This window comes from Staurois parvus, unplaced genomic scaffold (genome assembly GCF_062004578.1).
Source record: "Staurois parvus isolate SC_StPar_1 unplaced genomic scaffold, SC_StPar_1.0 ptg001515l, whole genome shotgun sequence".
Classification (NCBI taxonomy): Eukaryota; Metazoa; Chordata; class Amphibia; order Anura; family Ranidae; genus Staurois; species Staurois parvus.
In genome coordinates this window covers 1,762,101-1,786,858 of record NW_028319311.1, presented here as the reverse complement: position 1 = coordinate 1,786,858, position 24,758 = coordinate 1,762,101, and the positions used below count along the sequence as shown (strand labels likewise).

Here is a 24,758-nt window from a genome sequence, read left to right as displayed (position 1 = left end):
GATGTCATTGTGTAAGAGAGCCAAGCTGAGTGGCGGGAGCCTCGGGGGTGGGTCTGCGAGATGGAAGCAAGGCAAGCCGGGAGAGGGACTGTCATTACTGTTTGGACTGGAGTGGACTGAAGGGACCACCTGGCATGGAGAGAGACTGTCACTGTGACCCAGGAAGGGACGTGTCATGTTGGTGAGGTGTCATCATCATCTGCTGTCAGCGTCACTGTGAGAGTCTCATGTGTGTGCCCGCCCATTCTCATTTCTCGCCCTCCTGCGTCCAGTCTCTGAGCTACTTATATGCTATATCGAAAATGAAGTTTGTAGCCTAAATACTGAAATTTGCATTTTTGAACTTGTGGAAATGCCAGGAAAAACTTGTCTGTGTCAGTAAAATTTGAATGTTGTGTCAATGAATTTCAATACGGTAGGTTGGCATCACTGGTACCCGTGTAGCTCACAATCAGAAGGAAGAACAGCAAGTCTATGGCTTAGCGTGGTGGTGGGGGGGACAGCCGATGTGGTCACCATGGGCACAAAATTTAGAGGGACACCCATGTAAGGCTCTTTTGAAGTGGTAAGAGAGAGCTGTAGAGAGAATGAAGTGGGGTGCTTGTACAGAGAGGCTGCTGTGAGGAGTCTGGAGGTGTAGTGCAGAGGTGATAGCTGGGTGTTGGGGAGATTTGTGAAAAGGTGAGCTGTGAGAGGGAAGGGTGCGTGTGTGTGTGTGGGGGGTGGGGGGGTGGGGGGGGGGGTGCGGGTATTGAATTGTGAAGTGCGTGGGGTGGAGGGGGGGCAGAGAATTGTGAAGAGTGTGTGTGTGTGGGGAGGGGGGATTTGTGAAGAGATGAGAGCTGTGAAGAGTGGGGGGAAATTGGGGGGGGGGGATTGTGAAGCGTGAGGGGGGTACTTGTGAAAAGGAGAGAGCTGTGGGGAGGGGGATGGATATGTGAAGAGGAGAGAGCTGTGGGGGAGGGGGGATTTGTGAAGAGGAGAAAGCTGTGGGGAGGGGAATTTATTAAGATGTGAGAGCTGTGGGGATGGGGGATTTGTGAAGAGGTGAGAGCTGTGGGAAGGGGAAGTATTTGTGAGGAGGAAAAAGATGTGGGGAGGAGGGGATTTGTGAAGAGGAGAGAGCTGTGTAGAATAAGGGGGTATTTGTGAAGGGGAAAGAGATGTGGGGAGGGGGGATTTGTGAAGAGGTGAGAGCTGTGGGGAGGGGGTGAATATGTGAAGAGGAGAGCTGTGGGTGGATTTGTGAAGAGAAGAGAGCTGTGGGGGAGGGGATTTGTGAAGAGGAGAGAGCTGTGAAGAATGGGGGGAATTATGAAGAGTGTGTGTGTGGGGGGGGGTATTTGTGAAGGGGAAAGAGCTGTGGAGGGAGGGGGATTCGTGAAGAGGAGAGAGATATGGGGAGAGGGGATTTGTGAAGAGGAGAGAGCTGTGAAGAATGGAGGGAAATTGTGAAGAGTGGGGGGGGGGTGTGGGGATATTTGTGAAGGGGAGAGAGCTGTGGGGAGGGGGGATTTGTGAAGAAGCAAGAGCTGTGGAGGGAGGGGGATTTGTGAAGAGGAGAGATATGTGGGGGGAGGGGAAATTTGTGAAGAGGAGCGAGCTGTGGAGGGGAGAGGTATTTGTGAAGAGGTGAGAGCTGGGGGAAGGGGCGATACTTGTAAAGAGGAGTGAGATGCGGGAAGGGGGGTATTTGTGAAGAGGAGAGAGCTGTGTGGGGGTGGGTGGGATATATGAAGAGGAGAGAGCTGTGAAGAGTGGGGAGAGGGGAAATTGTGAAGAGTGAGATGTGGCTCTTTCTGAAGAGGAGAGAGCTGTGGGGAGGGCGGATTTATTTATCTATTATTTATTTCAGGTACTTCTATAGTGCTGTCAATTTACGCAGCGCTTTACATATATATTATACATTCACATCAGTCCCTAACCCTCAAAGGGCGTACAATCTAAGGTCGCTAACTCACATTCATATACAAGGGCCAATTTTGACAGGATCCAATTCACCTACCAGCATGTCTTTGGAGTGTGGGAGGAACCTAAAGTACCCGGAGGAAACCCACACAGGCACAGGGAGAACATGCAAACTCCAGGCAGGAGATGCCGTGGCTAGGATTCGAACCCTAGTACTGCCAGGCGGAAGTGCTAACCATTTAGCCACTGTGCTCGATTTGTGAAGAGGAGAGAGCTGTGGGGAGGGGGATATGTGAAGAAGTGAGAGCTGTGGGAAGGGGGATATGTGAAAAAGTGAGAGCTGTGGGGAGGAGGAGATTTGTGAAGAGGTGAGAGCTGGGGGGGTATTTGTGAATAGTGAGCTGTGGGGTGGATTTGAGAAGAGGAGAGAGCTGTGGGGAGAGGGGATTTGTGAAGAGGTGAAAGCTGTGTGTGTGGGGGGGGGGATTTGTGAAGAGCTGAGAGCTGTGGGGCAGGCTTGGGGGTATTTGTGTGTAAAGTAGAGAGCTGTGGGGAGGGGGGATTTGTGAAGAGATGAGAGCTGTGGAGAGGGGGGGATTTATGAAGAGGTGAGAGCTGTGGGGAGGGGGGGATTTGTAAAGAGGTGAGAGCTGTGGGGAGGGGGGATTTGTGAAGAGGTGAGAGCTGTGGGGAGGGGGGATTTGTAAAGAGATAAGAGCTGTGAGGGGAGGGATTTGTGAAGAGGTGAGAGCTGTGAGGGGAGGGATTTGTGAAGAGGTGAGAGCTGTGAGGGGAGGGATTTGTGAAGAGGATAGTGCTGTGAAGAGTGTGTGTGTGTGTGGGGGGGCCTTGTGGTGAAGAATGTTGGGGGGGATTTGTGAAGAGGAGAGAGCTGTGAAAAGTGTTTGTGTGGGGGAATTTCTAAAGCGTGTGGAGGGGGGATTTGTGAAGAGGTGAGAGCTGTGAAAAGTGTGTGTGTTTGTGTGGGGGGGGGGGGATTTCTAAAGCATGTGGTGGGAGGATTTGTGAAAGTTGGCGAGTGGGCAATTGGCATATTAAGGAGTTTATTAAGGAGTTTTAACAGATTTTAATTGTCATTCTTTCCAGCCAGCCTATCACCCTGACATAGCGGTGTAATGTTGGGGTTATAGGTTGGATGCTCTGCAATAAGTAAATTAGGGCTAGGGGGCGAAAACTACTTGCCCCAGGCGCTGACAACCCATGCTATACCACTGCGGCAAGGTCATATAACCTGATACCGAGAATGTTGCTAAAGACTACTGTGTATTTTTGACATGACTGACGTTCTCCTTTGAGAGAAAGTTAAAGGAGAAGAAAAGGTTAAAGGAGAACTATGCACAAAGGTACAAATGAAGGTAGTGGTATGCAGGCGAGGGAGGGGATGAGGATTGCGGCATGGTGGCTTCAGAGAGCCCAGGTGTCTTTGCGTTGTCACTTTCTGAGCTTCCGACAGATACTTTGCACTCATCAGACAATGACAGCCTGTGGCCTGCTCTGTGCTAATAAATATGGATCACAGACAGTATTGAAGAGTGTTCACAGTAGCCTGCCTGTCAATTATTTCTGAAATGTGGGGTGAAAAGATGGAAAAGCCTATAAATCTCTATGGTGAGCAGCCTGAATGGCAAAATGATCGAAGATCCGGACGAGATAAAACGAGAGCGTGGAATGGGATGGTACATGTTTCACTTATGCGCCTTGCTTTATGTGGAAGGAAAATAAGTCAATGGGAGGAATTGATTGTACTCTCAAGTGCCAGTTTGGAGGCCCCATGAGTAGCAATGTCTATTTAGCAACCTTGTAACATTTTCTCAGTGCTTACAGTCAGTTCAGAGGGAAAAATATTGACAAACTGGAAAAAAAAATCTTTTGGAAAGACTTCATCTTATTTTAAAAAGTTAATTTGTTTCTAACTAAAAAGCAAGCCAAAAGTGTAACTTCAGCTACAATTTCTTAGTTCTGGATAGAGTGGTGGGGGAGGAGTGAGGTCCTCTATAGCTTGCCTAAAAAAAAAAGTCTCCACTTTCACATTTCTCCCAACTTTATGACATGAGATAGAGCAGCCATTCTCAACCAGGGTTCTATAGAACCCTAGGGTCCTCCAGAGGTTGCTAGGGTTTCCTTGAGTTTTAACTGATTGACCTGTTCCCACAAATTGCCCATCTTTTTGAGATGAGATAGAACAGCTGTTCCAAACCAGGGTTCCCTTAGAGTACATGTGTCAAACACAAGGCCTGTGGGCTAAATCTGGCCCGCCAGGTTACTTCATGTGGCCTTCGCACCTCTCCTGCAGTTGTGGCACCCCCTTCATCTCTGCCCCCACCTTGTCTTAGAAGTCAGCAGGAGAGAAGATAGAGTTCCTCTACCAAATCCTCTGCCTCTTTGCAGTCACAGCAAATCCTTGACTCCAACTCCCCTGGTCTTTGCATTCAACTGACTTTGGCAGCTGACTGCAGAACTCCTCTTGTCCTTCTCCAGACCCTGCACTTTCTGCTTCCCAGCTCCATCCCCAGCTTTTTCCCAACAGCATCACAAGGTTAAAGGAGTGATGTAAGAGGGGGTTTTGACTTCTGATGTAGGGAGGGGGGTTGGACATTTAGTTTTACAGAGACATCCGGCCCTTTGAGGGCAACCATAATGCTGATGGGGCCCACAATAAAATTAAGTTTGACACCCCTGCTCTAGAGGTTGCTAGGGGTTCCTTGAATTGTGACCAAATTACTTGCTCCAATATATCGCCCAACATTCTGAGATGAGATAGAGCAACTGTTCTCAACCAGGGTTCTATGGAATCCTAGGGGTTCCTTTAGTTGTGACCGACTGACCTACCCCAATATACCCCCCAACCTTCTGTGATGTGGCAGTGCAGCTATTCTCAACCAGGGTTCTATGGAACCCTGGGGGTTCCTTGAGTTGTGACTGACTGACCTGCTTCCACTTAACACCCAAATTTCTTACTTGAAATAGAGCAGCCATTCTCAACAAGATGTTGCTAGGGGTCTCTTGACTTGTGACTGACTGACCTGCTCCCACACACTGCCCAAATATCTGAGATGAGAAAGAGCATCCATTCTCAACCAGGGTTCCTCCCAAAGTTGCTTGGAGTTCCTGGAGTTGTGATTGACTGACCTTCTCCAATATACTGCCCAATTTTCTGAGATGAAATAGTGGCCATTCTCAACCAGGTTTCCATGGGATCCTAAAGTCCTCCAGAGGTTGCTAGGGGTTACTTGAGTTGTTACTGATTGACTTGCTCCCACATACTGCCCAACCTTCTGAGATTTGCAGGAGCAGCCATTCTCAACCATGAAATGTTAGGATCCTCCAGAGGATTCTACGGGTTCCTTGCATTATTACTGGTTGACCTGCTCCCACATACTGCCCAAGTTTCTGACATGAGATAGAGCAGCCATTCTCAACCAGGGTTTCTCCAGAGGTTGATAGGGGTTCCTTGAGCTGTGACTGACTGACCTTCTTCAATAACCCCCCACCTTTCTCAGATGTGATAAAACTCCGGCAGCCATTTTCAGCCAGAGTTCAATGGAGTAAAGAGCCCTCCAGAGGTTGCTTGTGGTTCTTTGAGTTGTGTTTGAATAACTTGCTCCCACATACCACCCATGTTTTGAGATGAGAGAGCAGCCATTCTCAACCAGGCTTCCATGGTATCCTTGGATTCGTTCAGAGGTTGATAGGGGGTTTTTGAGTTGTGACTGATCGACCTCCTATCTGATCGCTTGGCAGAGCCAGCTGCATAACAGCAACAGGGGCGGACTGACAACTCATGGGGCTCCCAGGCAATAGAGGATCATGGGGCCCCTGTGTCCTTGCCCAAACTCAAAAAAGCCTATAAAAAAGGTACCAGGGGCATCTCATGGGGCCCCCTACTGACCCCAGGCCCTTGGGCAGTGCCCGAGTTTCCAAATGGTCAGTCCGCCCCTGCCTGAGGCCCTAACAATTTTTCAAGGATTCTTCTGGGGTTAGAAGGCTGTAATGGATTCTTAGCACAGAGCAATTGCTAGGTGTCAATTGTCCCAGATTTGCTTGCACAGTACCACATATTGATCCTTTGTTCTACCATTACTCGGTGCCTGGATCACAGCATCAACCTTATTTGAGTAATTCCACATATGTAGTAACTCAAAAAAGGCATTACATCTGGGGATCGGGGATATGAGTGGGTGATACTAACCTGTAAAGTGGGTGTGATGGGTAGTACCTGCATATTTAGAGGTGGTGTCTCATTGGGGCATTCCATAAACTTCAGCATAAGCTTGCTAGGGGGCACCCAAGCAGGCTCACTCTCAAGCTGCTGCTCTGCATGTCCATTCACACACAGAGCCACAGCTCCACCCCATCTCTCATTGGTTCACTGGCTGTGGTTGACAGCATTGTCTTCTGCTGTCAGAGCTAATGAGGAGGGAGAGTCCCCGGAGAGGCAAGGATCTTGTGCACATCACTGGATTGCAATGGGGCTCAGGTAAGTATTAGGGGGGAGACTGAGGAACTGCTGCATACAGAAGGTTTTTCATCTTCATGCATTGCATGCATGAAGAAAAAAAACCTTGAGCCTTTACAACCACTTTAGGTCCAGGGATCTGGAGCACTAGTAGGTGATATTTAGAGGCAGGGCCTGGGCGGGATAACCTGTGAAGTGGGTATGATGGGTGGTATCTGCATATTTGGAGGTGGGTTATGGGTGGTGGTTTCCGTAAAGTGGGAAAAAATCACAGTTTCTAGGAAAATATGGTCAGAATTTGTCAAAAAAGGCCGGACTCTTGTCACATTTGCCATCGAATTCTTTTAACATAGATCCCTTAGGCTGGCCATACACTATACAATTTTCTGTCTAATTTCCTTTAGATTTACCTTTAACTATGTAGTGCAAGAGCCTGCCTAATTGGATACAATTGAAAGTGTTGTTAGGTTTGACCTCATATTATATGGTTTTAGGTAAAGCTAAAGCAAAATTCTCAAGCCTAAGGCTGGCCATACATTATACAATTTTCCTGAGATTTTTGCTTTAGATTTACCAAAAACCATATATTATGAGGTCAAACCTAACAACACTTTCAATTGTATCCAATTAGGCAGGCTCTTGCACTACATAGTTGAAGGTAAATCTACAGGAAATTGGACAGAAAACTGTAAGAAAATTGTATAGTGTATGACCAGCCTCAGTAATCAAGTGAAACTAATTCCAGAGGGGAACACATCGGAGCCTATTCTGGCTAATTATAGCAGAGCTCCACCCAAAAGGGGAAGTTCCGCTTTAAGGACTGCTCCCCTGCTCCCCATTAAGGATTGGCACCTTTGGGGGCGGGGGGGAGCGGGTACCTGAATTTGACAGGTACCAGCTCCCACTTCCGGTCCAAACGCCTAGGCGATCTGAAGCGGAAGTTGTCCTCCCTCCCTGTAGTCTTTAGGGACACGTGAAAGGTCTCAGAAGACTACAGGACCATTCATGATGCGCAGCGCTACTCGCACATGCTCAGTGGGTACCCGGCTGTGATGCCGCAAGCTGTCACAGCTGGGTGCCCACACTGAAGATGTCGGCCTCCAGGAATACAGGATGGCCGGTGAAACGGGTTGCGGGGGACACACCACAGGACCGAGGGACAGGTAAGTGGCTGTATTTTAAAAGTCAGCAGCTACAGTTTTTATAGCTGCTGACTTTTATTTTTTGTCAGGGTGAGTGGAACTCCGCTTTAAGGTGATAGCAAATAATGGAATGTGCCTGCTCTTAGGTAAGGCTTTTAGGTTGAAAATGGCAAGCAAGTATATTTTAAAACACCGTCCTGCATTTATTTTCAGGCCAGACATTTAACGAAGCCAGGGGCGGACTGACCATTTGGAAAGTCAGGCCCTGCCGAGGGCCTGGGGTCAGTAGGGGGCCCCATGAGATGCCCCTGGTACCTTTTTCATAGGCTTTTTTGAGTTTGGTCAAGGACACAGGGGCCCTATGATCTTCTATTGCCCGGGGGCCCCATGAGTTGTCAGTCTGCCCCTGAACGAAGCCCAGCATTTTCTAGATTATAGTGGACGGGATTATAATGAAATGTTACATGAAAATGTCACTCTTTCCCTCTTATTGAATAAACGGTTCTCTTTCCTACGCATCATCTGCTCATGCCATTTTCTTCTTCTTCTGCAGCAGTTCTCTGGCACAAATAGAGATGAATATAAATATGACTGAATGCTACAGAAGAGAGCCTGCTTTTCCCATCGCTCCTAATGGATTAGTTGTTTCCAAGGACCCAGTAATGAATACACAGAACATTTAATATAGGAGAAGCGCGGAGAAGTCTGCAGGAGGTGGAAAGTACCAGAACATATTATGTTCCAGTGATTCATACCGGCATGTGACCTTAGAGAGGACTCGGCACCATAGATACTAGAACAAGCAAAGCCTATCTAAACCCACTTTTAAAGAATATTTTTTTTTTCTTTTGCTTTGTATAAAACTTGATATCACTGCATTCCAAGAAGCTTTATGGTTTCCAGGAAAAAAAAAAAAAGAAATCATGTCGGCTGTGACTGCAAAGGTTTATTGTTACAATTGAATTGTATAGCATATATTCTGTTAAACCTTCATCATGGAATACAGCAAAACAACACAGTAATTATCTGCTATGTATTCACTACTAGAGATGTGAAGGCCTAGAAAAAAGAAACAGAAAAATTGGATTAAAAAAAATATTTTTTTCCCATTTTTTTTTTCGAGGTGATTGTAGCCATATTAGTGTACTTGTGGCAGAAACAATTGAGCACCATCTGTGATACTTTTTTTTATTTGCATTAACATACAATTTTTCAAGATAAACTTTCAGAGTGTACCCAGGGGGCGTATTCACCACAAGGCAAACAAGGCATTTGCCTAGGGCGGCATTTTTCAGGGGGGTGGTAGAAGAAGGGACAGAAGAAGAGACACGCGGCGTGGGGACCAGGTAGGATCTGTGAGAGATTGTGGGCTGCTTGACTGTGTATGCAGAGCCTGACTCTCGTTCCTGGGGATGTGAAGGGGAATGTGTCTCTCTCTCTCTTGCTGGGAGGGGGGGGGGGGTGGCATGGTGGCAAATATATGGGGGCAGTGGAAGGCCCTCTTGGCCAAGGGGGGGGGGGTTGTTTGGTGTTGGTTAGTGTCACGCTCTCTCTTCGATTTTTGTGTTGCCTAGAGCAGCACAAAACCTAAATACACCGCTGGGTGTACCCCCCTTCTTCAGGTTCCGAGAGGTGTATTAGTATTGCTTGGACCTTGAAAAAGGGTTTACACCCCAAAACTTGTCCTGAAAAATTGCAAATAGAAAAAGTATCACAAATGGTACTCAATTGTTTCCGTTTTTTGCCAAAGCCTTTTTTTTCCCAGAGAAATTGAAACTAAAATTAGAGCATGAAATATGTTATTTCACAATGACAAATAATATATCTACAGTCAGGTCCATAAATATTGGGACATCGACACAATTCTAACATTTTTGGCTCTATACACCACCACAATGGATTTGAAATGAAACGAACAAGATGTGCTTTAACTGCAGACTGTCAGCTTTAATTTGAGGGTATTTACATCCAAATCAGGTGAACGGTGTAGGAATTACAACAGTTTGCATATGTGCCTCCCACTTGTTAAGGGACCAAAAGTAATGGGACAGAATAATAATCATAAATCAAACTTTCACTTTTTAATACTTGGTTGCAAATCCTTTGCAGTCAATTACAGCCTGAAGCCTGGAACGCATAGACATCACCAGACGCTGGGTTTCATCCCTGGTGATGCTCTGCCAGGCCTCTACTGCAACTGTCTTCAGTTCCTGCTTGTTTTTGGGGCATTTTCCTTTCAGTTTTGTCTTCAGCAAGTGAAATGCATGCTCAATCGGATTCAGGTCAGGTGATGGACTTGGCCATTGCATAACATTCCACTTCTTTCCCTTAAAAAATTCTTTGGTTGCTTTTGCAGTCTGCTTTGGGTCATTGTCCATCTGCACTGTGAAGCGTCCAATGAGTTGTGAAGCATTTGGCTGAATATGAGCAGATAATATTCCCGAAACACTTCAGAATTCATCCGGCTGCTTTTGTCAGCAGTCACATCATCAATAAATACAAAAGAACCAGTTCCATTGGCAGCCATACATGCCCACGCCATGACACTACCACCACCATGCTTCACTGATGAGGTGGTATGCTTAGGATCATGAGCAGTTCCTTTCCTTCTCCATACTCTTCTCTTCCCATCACTCTGGTACAAGTTGATCTTGGTCTCATCTGTCCATAGGATGTTGTTCCAGAACTGTGAAGGCTTTTTTACATGTCTTTGGCAAACTCTAATCTGGCCTTCCTGTTTTTGAGGCTCACCAATGGTTTCCATCTTGTGGTGAACCCTCTGTATTCTCTCTGGTGAAGTCTTCTCTTGATTGTTGACTTTGACACACATACACCTACCTCCTGGAGAGTGTTCCTGATCTGGCCAACTGTTGTGAAGGGGGTTTTCTTCACCAGGGAAAGAATTCTTCGGTCATCCACCACAGTTGTTTTCCGTGGTCTTCCAGGTCTTTTGGTGTTGCTGAGCTCACCGGTGCGTTCCTTCTTTTTAAGAATGTTCCAAACAGTTGTTTTGGCCACGCCTAATGTTTTTGCTATCTCTCTGATGGGTTTATTTTGTTTTTTCAGCCTAATGATGGCTTGCTTCACTGATAGTGACAGCTCTTTGGATCTCATCTTGAGAGTTGACAGCAACAGATTCCAAATGCAAATAGCACACTTGAAATGAACTCTGGACCTTTTATCTGCTCATTGTAATTGGGATAATGAGGGAATAACACACACCTGGCCATGGAACAGCTGAGAAGCCAATTGTCCCATTACTTTTGGTCCCTTAACAAGCGGGAGGCACATATGCAAACTGTAGTAATTCCTACACCGTTCACCTGATTTGGATGTAAATACCCTCAAATTAAAGCTGACAGTCTGCAGTTAAAGCACATCTTGTTAGTTTAATTTCAAATCCATTGTGGTGGTGTATAGAGCCAAAAATGTTAGAATTGTGTCGATGTCCCAATATTTATGGACCTGACTGTATGACATGGTATTCAAAATATATAACATTGATATAAACCTCCTGCGTTATGGAGTGGAAAACATCAAAAATTGGCTGCTGACACCCACAACTTAATACCTATAAGTGAATGGTGCTAAAACATATAAAATTGGTGTAGCGCTCATAAATACCATGTATAGATAAATAAATGATCAAATATTATAAATAATCATAAATGGTGATACATAAAAAACATGAATAGTGATACATAAATCCTCTGGGATCTTATAGTGACCTGAAAATTGGTGAAAAAATAAAAATTAAAAATTAAAATTAAAAAATAAAAATAAAAAATGTAAATTTAAAATATATAACATGTAGACCCTAAAGCGGACTTCCACCCAAAAGTGGAAGCGCCGCTTGTTTGCCTCCTCCCTCCCTCCACTGCCATATTTGGCACCTTTTTGGAGGGGGAGCCGATACCTGGCTTTGACAGGTACCTGCTCCCACTTCCGGCTCAGAAGTGAGCCAGAGGTTTGGCCCTCTCTTTCCCGTCGCAGTCTTCCAGGAACCTTCACAGGTCCCAGAAGACTGTCGGACCAATCAGGAGGCACAGCGCGACTTACGCATGTGCAGTGGGCACCAGGCTGGAAAGCCGCAAACTGTCATAGCCTGGTGACCACAGTCGAGATGTCGTCACCGTGGAGAGAAGAGAGAAGACGGCGCGGGTGAGTAGATCGCTGGACCCTGGGACAGGTGAGTGTGTGTTTATTAAAAGTCAGCAGCTACTGTTTTTGTAGCTGCTGACTTTTAATAAACACAAAAACAGCTGGAACTCCGCTTTAATGATTTATAGCCAGGGAGCTGCTTGCTATGGGGCCACTGGTGCATGCTCACTCCCGAGCCCCGCTCTATGTGTCCATAAGACACATAGAGCCATGGTTCTCCTCTCTGGCTGTGGCTGACCTCTCTGGCTCCTGCTGCTGTGTCTCAGCCAATGAGGAGAGAGAGACCTGGGAGCTCTGAGGCGCACATTGCTGGATCGAGAGGGGGCTCAGGTTAGTATTGGGGGGGCTGTGGGGGTGCAGCCCACAGAAGGTTTCTTACCTTCATGCATAGAATATATGGAGGTAAAAAAACCTTCAGCCTTTAGAACCACTTTAATTACATAATAAAACCATAGCCCAAATGTTTAGAAAATTCTAAAAACATCCTATATAACGTCCCATCACGGAGTTTGTACATTCTTCAGCATTCCCAAGTCCGACGCATTTCGAAGGTAAAATTGCTGCTTCTTTGGGGACCGATGTGGAAGTATCACAACTGTAATAAACTTATCAAGCATGCTATCCCACTTAGGGCACCATAAGTTCCCCAGCGGCAAACCGCATCCCCCAGCCTGCCTAGGTCAGGTGATGGCGTTTCAGGCACTGGACCATCCAGAGAGGAAGCGAGGGACACACCAGGCCAAAAACCAATGCCACGGCAGAGATAACCTCTTCTCTCCTGCTACGTGTCCCCCTGCTCTGTATAAAACTATTGAAATTAATTACTTAAGCTCCAGAAAGTTTTACCCCTTTCCAGGGGCGGACTGACAACTCATGGGGCCCCCGGGCAATAGGGGATCATGGGGCCCCTGTGTCCTTGCCCAAACTCAAAAAAGCCTATGAAAAAGGTACCAGGGGCATCTCATGGGGTCCCCTACTTACCCTGGGCCCTCAGGCAGTGCCCGAATTTCCAAATGGTCAGTCCGCCCCTGCCCCCTTCATGACCAGGACATTTTTTTTGGCTTTGTTCCAATTTTACTGGCAATTGCGCGGTCATGCAATGCTGTACCCAAGCAAAATTTTTGGTGGTATTTTATCACTACTGGGTTTTTTTTATTTTTTTATCATATAAACGGAAAAGACTGAAATTTTTTGGAAAAAAAACAATATATTTTACTTTCTAATAAAAGAGATTTTAGTGAGCGCTACCAAAAGAACAACAAAAGGTGTATATACAGTCATGGCCGAAATTGTTGGCACCCTTGATATTTTTCCTGAAAATCAAGTATTTCACACAAAAAAGGTATTGCATTAACACATGTTTTGCTATACACATGTTTATTCCCTTTGTATGTATTGGAACAAATATAAAACAGAGGCAGAAAAGCAAATATGACATAATGTCACACAAAACCCCAAAAATGGGCTGGACAAAAGTATTGGCACCCTTAACTTAATATTTGGTTGCACACCCTTTGGAAAACATAACTGAAATCAGTCGCTTCCTATAACCATCAATAAGCTTCTGACACCTCTCACCCGGAATTTTGGACCACTCTTCCTTTGCAAACAGCTCCAGGTCTCTCTTATTGGAAGGACACCTTTTCCCAACAGCAATTTTAAGATCTCTCCACAGGTGTTCAATGGGATTTAGATCTGGGCTCATTGCTGGCCACTTCAGAACTCTCCAGCGCTTCTTTGCCATCCATTTCTGAGTGCTTTTTGACGTATGTTTGGGGTCATTGTCCTGCTGGAAGACCCAGGATCTTGGACGCAAACCCAGCTTTCTGACACTGGGCCCTACAGTGCGACCCAAAATCCTTTGGTAATCCTCAGATTTCATGATGCCTTGCACACAGTCAAGGCACCCAGTGCCAGAGGCAGCAAAACAACCCCAAAACATCATTGAACCTCCACCATATTTTACCGTAGGTACTGTGTTTTGTTCTTTGTAGGCCTCATTCCGTTTTCGGTAAACAGTAGAATGATGTGCTTTACCGAAAAGCTCTATCTTGGTCTCATCTGTCCACAAGACGTTTTCCCAGAAGGCTTTTGGCTTACTCAAGTACATTTTGGCAAACTGTAGTCTTGCTTTTTTATGTCTCTGTGTCAGCAGTGGGGTCCTCCTGGGTCTCCTGCCATAGCGTTTCATTTCATTTAAATGTCGACGGATAGTTCGCGCTGACACTGATGCTCCCTGAGCCTGCAGGACAGCTTGAATGTCTTTGGAACATGTTTGGGGCTGCTTATCCACCATCCGGACTATTCTGCGTTGCAATCTTTCATCAATTTTCCTCATCCGTCCACGACCAGGGAGATTAGCTACAGTGCCATGGGTTGCAAACTTCTTGATAATGTTGCGCACTGTGGACAAAGGCAAATCTAGTTCTCTGGAGATGGACTTGTAACCTTGAGATTGTTGATATTTTGCCACAATTTTGGTTCTCAGGTCCTCAGACAGTTCTCGTCTCCTCTTTCTGTTGTCCATGCTTAGTGTGGCACAGACAGACACACAATGCAAAGGTTAAGTGAACGTCTCTCCTTTTTATCTGCTTTCAGGTGTGATTTCTATATTGCCCACACCTGTTACTTGCCCCAGGTGAGTTTACAGGAGCATCACATGCTTGTAACATTCTTATTTATCTGCAGTTGTGAAAGGGTGCCAATACTTTTGTCCAGCCCATTTTTGGAGGTTTGTGTGACATTATGTCGAATTTGCTTTCTTTCCTCCCTTTTTTTGTTTTGTCCCAATACACACAAAGGGAATAAACATGTGTATAGCAAAACATGTGTTAATGCAATACGTTTCGTGAGAAATACATGATTTCCTGGAGAAATATCAAGGGTGCCAACAATTTCGGCCATGACTGTATATATATATATATATATATATATATAAATACATATATACACACATACATACACACATATATGTATATGTATTCAAATAAATAAGCAGCTGATACACCGAAAGGCGACCAAAAGAAAACCTCCAATAGTATATGTTCAAATAAGTTGGTGCAGCGCTAGACAGTAATACATATTGATAAACATATTGCCATGCAATTACAAATGAATGTGGATAGGTGATATCACCTTAAGGTGATTAATCGTGATATATAGTTCAAAATAATAATCGTGTGGATCAATCAGAGATCACAATTCCAAAGTGTGTGGACGTCCTGATCCGGGAGTGACAACAAGTGCAAGCCACACGAATGGGTAAAAAACGCACTCACCAGATGTGCGTTTAAAATGCAAAAGGCTTACACCCTTATCCCTATGACTATGTGCAATGCACGAAACGCGTCAGTGGGGCAACAGCAACTGGACATCTAACCACAGCATACCCTGAATACATGTGCCCCTTTGGAGGATAGATGACCCTGAAGGTGATACCTGGTAGCGGTTTCTGGTGACCTTTTCTGTGGAGCTGGGATAGTGATTCCTATGGTAACCTGACCCGAGATCTGATGACCTTTCTATAACCTGATGACGCAGGATTTTATATTGTGCATTTTAAACGCACATCTGGTGAGTGCGTTTTTTACCCATTCGTGTGGCTTGCACTTGTTGTCACTCCCGGATCAGGACGTCCACACACTTTGGAATTGTGATCTCTGATTGATCCACACGATTATTATTTTGAACTATATATCACGATTAATCACCTTAAGGTGATATCACCTATCCACATTCATTTGTAATTGCATGGCAATATGTTTATCAATATGTATTACTGTCTAGCGCTGCACCAACTTATTTGAACATATATTTTACTTTCTGCTATAAAACATATCAAATTTAAAAAAATTTAATTTCTTCATAAATTTAGGCCAAAATGTCTTCTGCTACATGTCTTTAATTTAAAAAAATCCCAATAAGTGTATATTGATTGATTTGTGTGAAAGCTATAGTGCCTACATACTAGAGTATATATACTGGAATGTACTTAGTTATACAGTAGGTGCTGCCGTCAAGTCAACAAGCCACATTAAATTTGCAAAGCATCATGGCCATGGCGTGTTTATGGCCCCCTCTGGCTGTGTGGTTAAACATGGCTGCAAAACTACAAAGAAACTAAATTTTTAGCTGAGGAGACCTTTAAGCCCGAGAAGGACTGCGTGAAAAAGCTTGTGGCGCCGCTCCAAGCTGGGAAGCAGGAAGAGATCACCCAGCCGGTATTGAAAGAGGGAGCAGCGTCCGTGAATAGCTCTAGTGATTTCTATGCAATAGAAGAATGGACGCTGCTCAGGCCAGCCCTGGGAGTCCGGTATGTACGATGGCCTCAGCCACTGCTCCGGCAACGCTCTAACGTGATCGTGCCCTCCGGGCTTGATCACAGAGATGACATCTCTGATCAAGCCCCTGGTGGGCGGGACGAAACGTGTCAGAGGGCATGGCCAGAGCGGTGGCAGAGGTTATCCTACATACTGGACTCCTGGTGCTGGTTTGAGCGGCGTCCATTCCTATATTGCAGGGGTCTCCAAACTTTATAAATGAAAGGGCCAGTTCAGACTTTAGGGGGACTGTGGCCATTAGGAAAAGAAAATGTCCTGGCGTCAGTGGGAGTAAACAATGCCTCATCATTGGTATGAACGGGAGATATAGTGCCCCATCACTGGTATCAATGGGAGGAATAGTTGGTGTCATTGGGAGAAATAGTGCCCCATCATTGCTATCAGTAGGAGGAATAGTGCCCTATACTTGGTTTCAGTAGGAGGAATAATTCCCCCTTATTGGTGTCAGCGGGAAGAATAGTGCCCCACCATTAGTGTCAGTTGGAAGAATAGTGCCCTATCATTGGTTTCAGTAGGAGGAATAATGCCCCATTATTGGTGTCAGTGGGAGAAATAGTGCCCCATCATTAGTGTCTGTGGGAGGAATTGTGCCCTATCAGGGGCGGACTGACAACTCATGGGGCCCTCGGGCAATAGGAAATCATGGGGCCCCTGTGTTCTCGCCCACACTCAAGCCACACCCAAAAAAGCCTATGAAAGGTGCCAGGGGCATCTCATGGGGCTGAGTGCCTAAATGGTCAATCCGCCCCTGTGCCCTATCATTGTTGTCAGTGTGATGAATATTGCCCCATTATTGTCAGTGGAAGGAATAGTGCCCCATCATTGGTGTCAGTGGAACAAATAGTGCCCCATCATTGGTATCAGTGGAAGGAATAGTGCCCCATCATTGGTGTCAGTGGAACAAATAGTGGCCCATCATTGGTATCAGTGGAAGGAATAGTGCCCCATCATTGGTATCGGTGGGAGGAATAGTGCCCCATCATTGGTGTCAGTGGGAGGAATAGTGCCCCATCATTGGTGTCAGTGGGAGGAATAGTGCCCCATCATTGGTGTCAGTGGTGGGAATAGTGCCCCATCATTGGTGTCAGTGGAAGGAATAGTGCCTCATTGTTGGTATCAATTCCGGGAACTATGACCCACTGTTGCTGATGGGGGAAATAATGCCCCAAGGGCCAGATTAAAAGCAAGTAAAGGGCCGCATCCGGCCCCTGGGCCACAGTTTGGAGACCACTGCTCTATTGTATCTAAGTCCGAGGAAGACTGCTTAGGCATATAGGGTTAATTTCAGTGCTGGCTGGGATGATTGGAAGCTCTGAGAGCAATACACCTACACTGCTAAATAGCTAATCACATTTTTTTCAATGCTCAGCCTACAAAGGGGGACCTTTGAATCTGAAGTCTCCTCCTGTACATCTGACGTCAGCTCTTCTTGGAAACTTCACAGGGGGTACAGATCACAGCAACCTCTCAATCTTTAATAATACAATGATGGGCATTTGTTATCTTTCCATGTGCACAGGCTTTCTATGTTTAAATGGCCTCAACAGATCCTTTAATGGGGTCCCCTCCTACTTCCAGGGCCCATTGCAGCTGCACGGGCTGCTATAGCTATTGTTGCACCATTGGTCAGGGCTGATGTAAGTGGCTGAAATCATTACATAATATGTTAGCAATGAGGAACGGAAGGAAAAAGAATACATTTTGTTTTCTGTCCTGCTAAGAAGCTGTTTTCACATTTAGGGGTTGGCATTCAGAATATCACACATTTTCATATTGTTTTGAACAATCTCTGGTACCTGCAGTGTTGAGGCAGAGAAGGCGATTTGTGCCCCAGAAAATAACTGAGACGGGAAAATGGACATCTTTTTCTCAAGTGCTCACTCTGTGTTATTGTAAAGTTTTTCTCAAAGTCATTTTGACCCAATATTCATTTTTTATGAAACTTCTACTATGTGACTTTGCAATAAAAATGCCTGGATACTAAAGAGAACCAGTCCCAGATGGCATGAGTCCAAATCATCAGCTTTAAAGGGTAGCTCCACTTTCTTGGGGTGAAAAAATTGCAAATAAAAAAAAAATATAGTTTTTACGATTGCTACGACAGTCATAATGTAATTGAATGTTATTCCATCTGCTGTCATTTTCTGTAAAATGCAATATGGAAACCTGGAGGCATTCTGTACACAGATGATATACAGAACCAGGGGTGGACTGACCATTTGGAAACTCGGCACTGCCCGAGGGCCCGGGGTCAGTAGGGGGCCCCATGACATACCCTGGTACCTTTTTCATAGGCTTTTTTGAGTTTGGGCAAGGACACAGGGGCCCCATGATCCCCTATTGTCTGGGGGCCCCATGAGTTGTCAGTTTGCCCCTGTACAGAACCCCCACCCCCCCAGGAAATGTAATTTCCCACTTGTGTTATTGGCTCACTGATTTTCCCAGAAGTCTGCACTAAGATACATGTAAGCAGGTTGAGATGCTGGTTAGTGACAGTTAGTGACAGTTGCTGCCCCAACCGGGAGGGAAACAGTTAATCTGTTTCCCCGCACCTTCTACTGAGCTCTGCCTCTCTCCCTGTGCTAATAGAAAAGGGAGGAGGGCTCTGCCCAGTGAGACAGTCTGCATGTGAAGAGACACAAACAAGACATTGCATGTAATCTCCAGCTACCTCAAAGATGCCAGAAAGAGCCTCGCCTGCCTCTAGGAACCTTCCACAGTTGCTGCCCCAACCAGGAGGGGAAAAGTTAATCTGTTTCCCGCACCTTCTACTGAGCTCTGCCTCTCTCCCTGTGCTAATATAAAAGGGAGGAGGGCTCTGCCCAGCGAGACAGTCTGCATGTGAAGAGACGCAGACAAGACATAGCATGTAATCTCCAGCCACCTCACAGATGCCAGAGAGAGCCTCGCCTGCCTCTAGGAGCCTTCCACATCTAGGGGGATTGCTGGGTCCTGCAGTCCCTCCAGGCCATGTTTGTATGGATTTTTGCCTGTGCAGGTACGCTGAGGCATCCACAAGTCTGATTTGGGGGTTAGTTTAACCCCTTTTTGCCGGCGCTTCCTGGCCCTTTAAGAGTTTCAGAAGCCGGGAGGTGGGCGGGGCTTTAGGGTCATGTGATCGCGGCGGTCACATGATCAGAAAAGGTCCCGATCGCAAGAGAAGATCGGGACCTTTCCATGAGTCATGGACATATGTGCTGGGAGCACGCAGGGCACGTGCTCTCAGCACATATGCATTTTCTAATGGCACGCAAATATGTGGCCGCTCGGTGTCAAGGCCTAGACTCCGAGAGGCCACATATTTGCGTGCGCTCAGCGTCTAGGGGTTAAGGAACAGATTGTGCACTTTGTTTCAGAACTGTTATTCTGAAAGTTTCCAGTAAAAGGCCCCATGTGCACTGAGCGAGTCCACCCCACCCAGAGGGAATTCAAATCTAAAGGATGCAGACCCTGCCCTTTCCTCATTAGAGTCCTGAAAGTGCAGCAGCTGAATGATAATTGTAAAGGCACTCCCATTCACATTCACTTTGCACATGGACACAGACAAACAGCTATTTCTTCAGAATAAAAAAAAGGTAGGAATCTGCAATCCTTGCAATGTACATAAATCTCCCAGAGGGGAATGTTTTTTTTCTCAGCAAAAGTGGGGTTACTTTTTAAATCAAGTTAGCCTGAAATTGAACCCTGGGGAACAGAAAAAACTACCCCTGCAGTGGAGCTCACTAATCCCCCCCAAACTCCCCCCCTCCCTCGGGTACCAGTTTGAAGCACTTTTTACTTACCTTATCGCTCACTCCCTCAAGGCTTTTTCTTCCATGCGACTGGCCCCCAAAGCCTAATCACTTTGGCATTCTGACTGGCAGTCGCAGCTGTGACGTCATCATGTAAGTTGGGATGTAGAGAGCCCATGTACAACATGGAGCATCAGAGGGAAGTTGAGGGTACCAGCTGCTGGGAGAGTGAGTGATAAGGAAGCAAAAGTCCCTTTTTCTGGTGCCCTAGACAAAAACAAGCATTCAATTCTTGGGGTTCATTAAGACTTGCAGTTAAGGGGTATTAAAAATGCACAGTTGAGTATTTTTAGCAAACCCCCCCCCCAACCACACCCCTCCTTAAGCTGCAAAGGCAGTGGATGGGGATGTGTACGATCTTGATGCTTTGCTTTGCACCTGCGGCTAAAACCATCACTCCTATCTCATTCAGTGGGCATTAAGACTGCCAAATTCAACCCATTCAAGTGAATTGGGAAACACTGCAAACGCTCCACAACCACGTGTAATGCAGGTGGTTGTGGCATGTTGGGTTAAAACAGGGTTCAAATGTCTCTGAAAAGCAATCTGAACATAGATCGCTTTACATAGGTGTGGCAGTCTAGAGCCAAGTTTAAATTTAGCCTTGCAGAACGGGGGGGGAGCTCCAGTACAAGGCTAGTTTTGCATCATCCCAGAGTTCAACTTTAAAGAATAACTGTATTGCCTGACTTGCACAACCTTAAAATACTGCAGGTAGATTTTATTTGTGGCCATGCTGTCAAAATCGAATGTTGCTAAGCTATTTTCTCTCCAGGGTGGATGTTCTACAGGCTAGAATGCAGCTGGAAGATACTGAATATGGCCACTAGATGGAGCTGATGATCATAGAAAATGAATACTCATGTACTGTAATCATCAGCTCCATCTAATGGCCATATGCGGTATTTTCCTGTATCACACCCAGGGGTGGCTAACCTGTGGCTCTCCAGCTGTTTTGGAACTACATTTCCCATGAGGCATTGCAAAGATGGGAAGTTACTGACTTGCAGAGGCATGATGGAACTTGTAGTCCTGCAGCAGCTGGAGAGCCACAGGTTAGCCACCCCTGCGGGACTATTCTTATGAAAGAACATCCGCCCCGGGAGAGAAGATACTGTAACTAGGAACTGTCTATTTTGCTGGCATTCACACAGGACGAATGTATATGCAGCATTGCAGGATTAATATCTCAGCAAATATTTTAAAAATACACCTGTTAAAGGTCTACTTATCAATGATTTAATCTAAGATTCACACATTTTACATAAGTTTCAACTAGAATCTTGGGTGAAAGTTGTGTGAATCTTTGGCAAAAACATTGATAAATTGCCCCCCTTTTTTTTGCTCAGGGCGTGTCCCTTTTTTTTTTTTGTTTTTTTTTAGGCTTTTGTTTCAGGCAAGTGTTTATAAGGGGGGGATTTTAATTCATTTTCTAGTTACATAGTTTATTATTTTATATTACTAGGGCGTTTTTTTTTTCTCTTCTAAGTCTCTATAAAGAAAGTTTGCTTTTGTTTTAGAAGTAGCATTTTGGGATTTTCATTGCATATGGTGTTTTATTTTTTTTCCATGTGGATAGGGCCTTTTATACGTTTGGGGTGCTCAAAGTGCAACGTTTGCTTGCTGCTGACCATCTGTTCTTGGAGTTGCCTTCCGTACCTAACATATGTTTCCTGTATTTTGCTGTCTTTCCTTCTGTGCTTGCTTTGGGAATGTTCTCCCATTCTTATTTGCAGGAAACTTTAGTTAAATATTTGTAGGTTGTTTTCCAAGTGCTACAGCTACCTACAGCTTTTCAATTATTGATAATTCAATTTAGCAAATAGTAATTTGCCTTAAATATTGCAAAAATATGTCGCCATGTGTGGGGTGTCATCTCAACTCTCTTCCTCCTATCGCCAGCGACCCAACCCTCCACGTGACTGCCAGCACCCTAACCTTCCTCCTGCTCAGCACCCAACCTTTCTCCTCCTCACCACCAGCACCCAAACATTCTTCCTCCTCAATGCCTGAAACCCAACCCTCTTCCTCAGTGCTTTTGCCACAAGCCTCCTACTCCTACTTGGTGTCTGAACGCCAACCCTTCTCCTCAGTGCCCGAACCCAAACTCTTCTCCTTCTTACCACCAGCACCCCAACCCTCCTCCTAACCATCAGCAATCCAGCACTACTTCCCCTCGATGCCTGAACCCCAACCCTCCTCACCACCAGCATTCCAACCCTTTTTGTCACCATCAGCACCTAAACACACGTCCTTCTCGATGTCTGAACCCCAACTTTCTTCCTCCCTCCCACAAGTACCCCCACCCTCCCCCTAGATACTTGAATCTAAACCCTTCGCCTCCTTACCACCTTCACCCCAAAGCTCTTTCTCACCAGCAGCACCTGAACACTCCTCCTCAATGCCTGAAACCCAACCCTCCTCCTCAGTGCTTTTGCCCCAAGCCTCCTACTCCTACTTAGTGCCTGAACGCCAACCCTCCTCCTCAGTGCCTGAACCTCAACTCTTCTTCTTCTTACCACCAGCACCCCAACCCTCCTCCTAACCATCAGCAATCCAGCACTACTTCCCCTCAATGACTGAACCCCAACCTTCCTCCTTACCACCAGCATTCCAACCCTTCTCGTCACCACCAGCACTTAAACACACCTCCTCCTCGATATCTGAACCCCACCTTTCTTTCTCCCTCCCACAAGTATCCCCACCCTCCCCCTAGATACCTGAATCCAAACCCTCCACCTCCTTACCACCTTCACCCCAAAGCTCTTGCTCACCACCAGCACCTGAACACTCCTCCTCCTCAATGCCTGAATTTCAACCCACCTCCTGCTCACCACCAGCACTGCAACAATCCTTCTCGAAGCCTGGATTCCAACCCAACTCTTCCTCATTGCCAACACCTCAACAATCCTCCTCAAATCCAGAATTCCAACCAACCTCCTCCTCACCACCAGTACCCCAACAATCCTCCTCAATGCCATAATTCCAACCCTCCTCCTTCTTACTGCCAGCACCCTAACCCTCCTCCTCACCACTAGCACCTCAACCCTTCTCCTCACCAGCACCCCAACAAGTCTCCACCTCACCACCATCAGCCCAACACTCCTCCTCTTCAGTGCCTGTATTCCAACCCACCTCCTCATCACTACAAGCACCCCAACAATCCTCAATGACTGATCTCCAACCCACCTCTTCCTCACCACCAACACCCCAACAATCCTCCTCAAAGCTAGAATTCCAACCCATCTCCTCCTCACCACCAGCAACCCAACAATCCTCAATGCCACAATTCCAACCCTACTCCTCCTTACTGCCAGCACCCCAACCCTCCTCACCACTAGCGCCCCAACCCTTCTCCTCACCGCCAGCACCCTACCTATTCCCATCCTCTTTGCCCTAATCCCAACCCTCATTTTCTTCATTTTTTAAAAATGTATTTTGTTTTGGTACCCATGCCATGCTCCCCATGGCAGTGTCAAGCTTCCCACATTGATTTTCTAACAATTTCTTGTCTATTAGCCTTGGGTGGATTCGTTACTTTGAGTTAATATCACTTTCAGTCAAGGTGGTAATGGTTGATTAGACAAATGGGAAGGGGTGGATATCCGCAGCGGGGAAACCTGACCTTTCCTTACTTCCTTAATGGATTTAGATTCACATTTACGTTATTTTAAAGATATAAATGTATCCATAAATTTATTTTTATATCTATGAATGTGATCATATTTATTTAAATAATCCATTTTCTCGTTTGTGAAATCAGAATATACATCTGGCAGCCTGTGGACAGAACATACCGCTCTCATATATCATCACCACAGTACACAACTCTTTGCATGCTGGGTAATTATAGTGGCTTCCGCTATTGAACCTCCAGTAAATGGAACAGTTTTGTCATCTCAATCAAGGACACATCAGCGGATTGTGACATACGACATAAATGAGCCCGTAAGGGATTTGTACGTATCGTAATCTCTTCAGACAGAAGCTGTATTGGATTAATAGATGTGTGCTAAAAATATTATACATGTCTATCACATATACTGTACACACAGACAGTGTATATTACATTTACTTTTTCTTCAGTTAAAATATTATGAAATATATTTTGTTTTCTTTAAATATTTGCTTTATATCCAGTGTTTTATTCGATTAAAACTTTATTCAATTTAATCTGAAAAAAATTAAACATATTGTATGGATGCTGAACATATCTGTCACCTGTGGCCAGAAAACCCATCAGAACCTCACCTGTATTCTCCAGGTTATTTCACAGTTGTTTTGTTAAACAGACAAACAAAAAAACAGGGGGATCAGATTACAAAGATTGATGAATGATTGGGAAGGGGCACACCACCACTCTTCTCATTATTTTTATTTATTTATTTCAGGTACTTATATAGCGCCATCAATTTACGCAGCACTTTACATACATATATTGTACATTGACATCAGTCCCTAACCCTCAAGGGGTGTACAATCTAAGGTCCCTAACTCACATTCATACATACACATACTAGGGACAATTTAACAGGAGCCAATTAACCTACCAGCATGTCTTTGGAGTGTGAGAGGAAACCGGAGTACCCAAAGGAAACCCATGCAGGAACAGGGAGAACATGCAAACTCCAGGCAGGTGGCGCCGTGGTTGGGATTCAAACCGACACTGGTACTGCCAGGCGGAAGTGCTAACCACTTAGCCACTGTGCTGCTCGTTAGACAGCTCGCCATGGTTTGCCATGTGTCATATACAGTACCTGAAATAAAGATTTTAGAATTCTTTTTTTTAATGGAAAATAAAAGAAAATATGGGCGTTCCTCGGTTTACGAACACCTCAGTTAATGTAATTTTCAGTTTACGAATGAAAATCAATTGAAAATAATCGCTCGGTTTACAATTTTTTTTTACGCAATTTGAACAGATTAATTGGATTTCAAT

At 45.5% G+C, this 24,758-nt stretch overlaps 1 long non-coding RNA gene across 1 annotated transcript; it reads left to right on the top strand.

Moving 5' to 3' along the window:
* Positions 1–29: 29 nt before the first annotated feature.
* LOC149435428 (uncharacterized) lies at positions 30–23,813 on the top strand. Its single transcript, XR_016308491.1, has 3 exons — positions 30–181; positions 8,081–8,873; positions 23,583–23,813. It is a non-coding gene; the product is annotated as an uncharacterized LOC149435428 (long non-coding RNA).
* Positions 23,814–24,758: the final 945 nt, after the last annotated feature.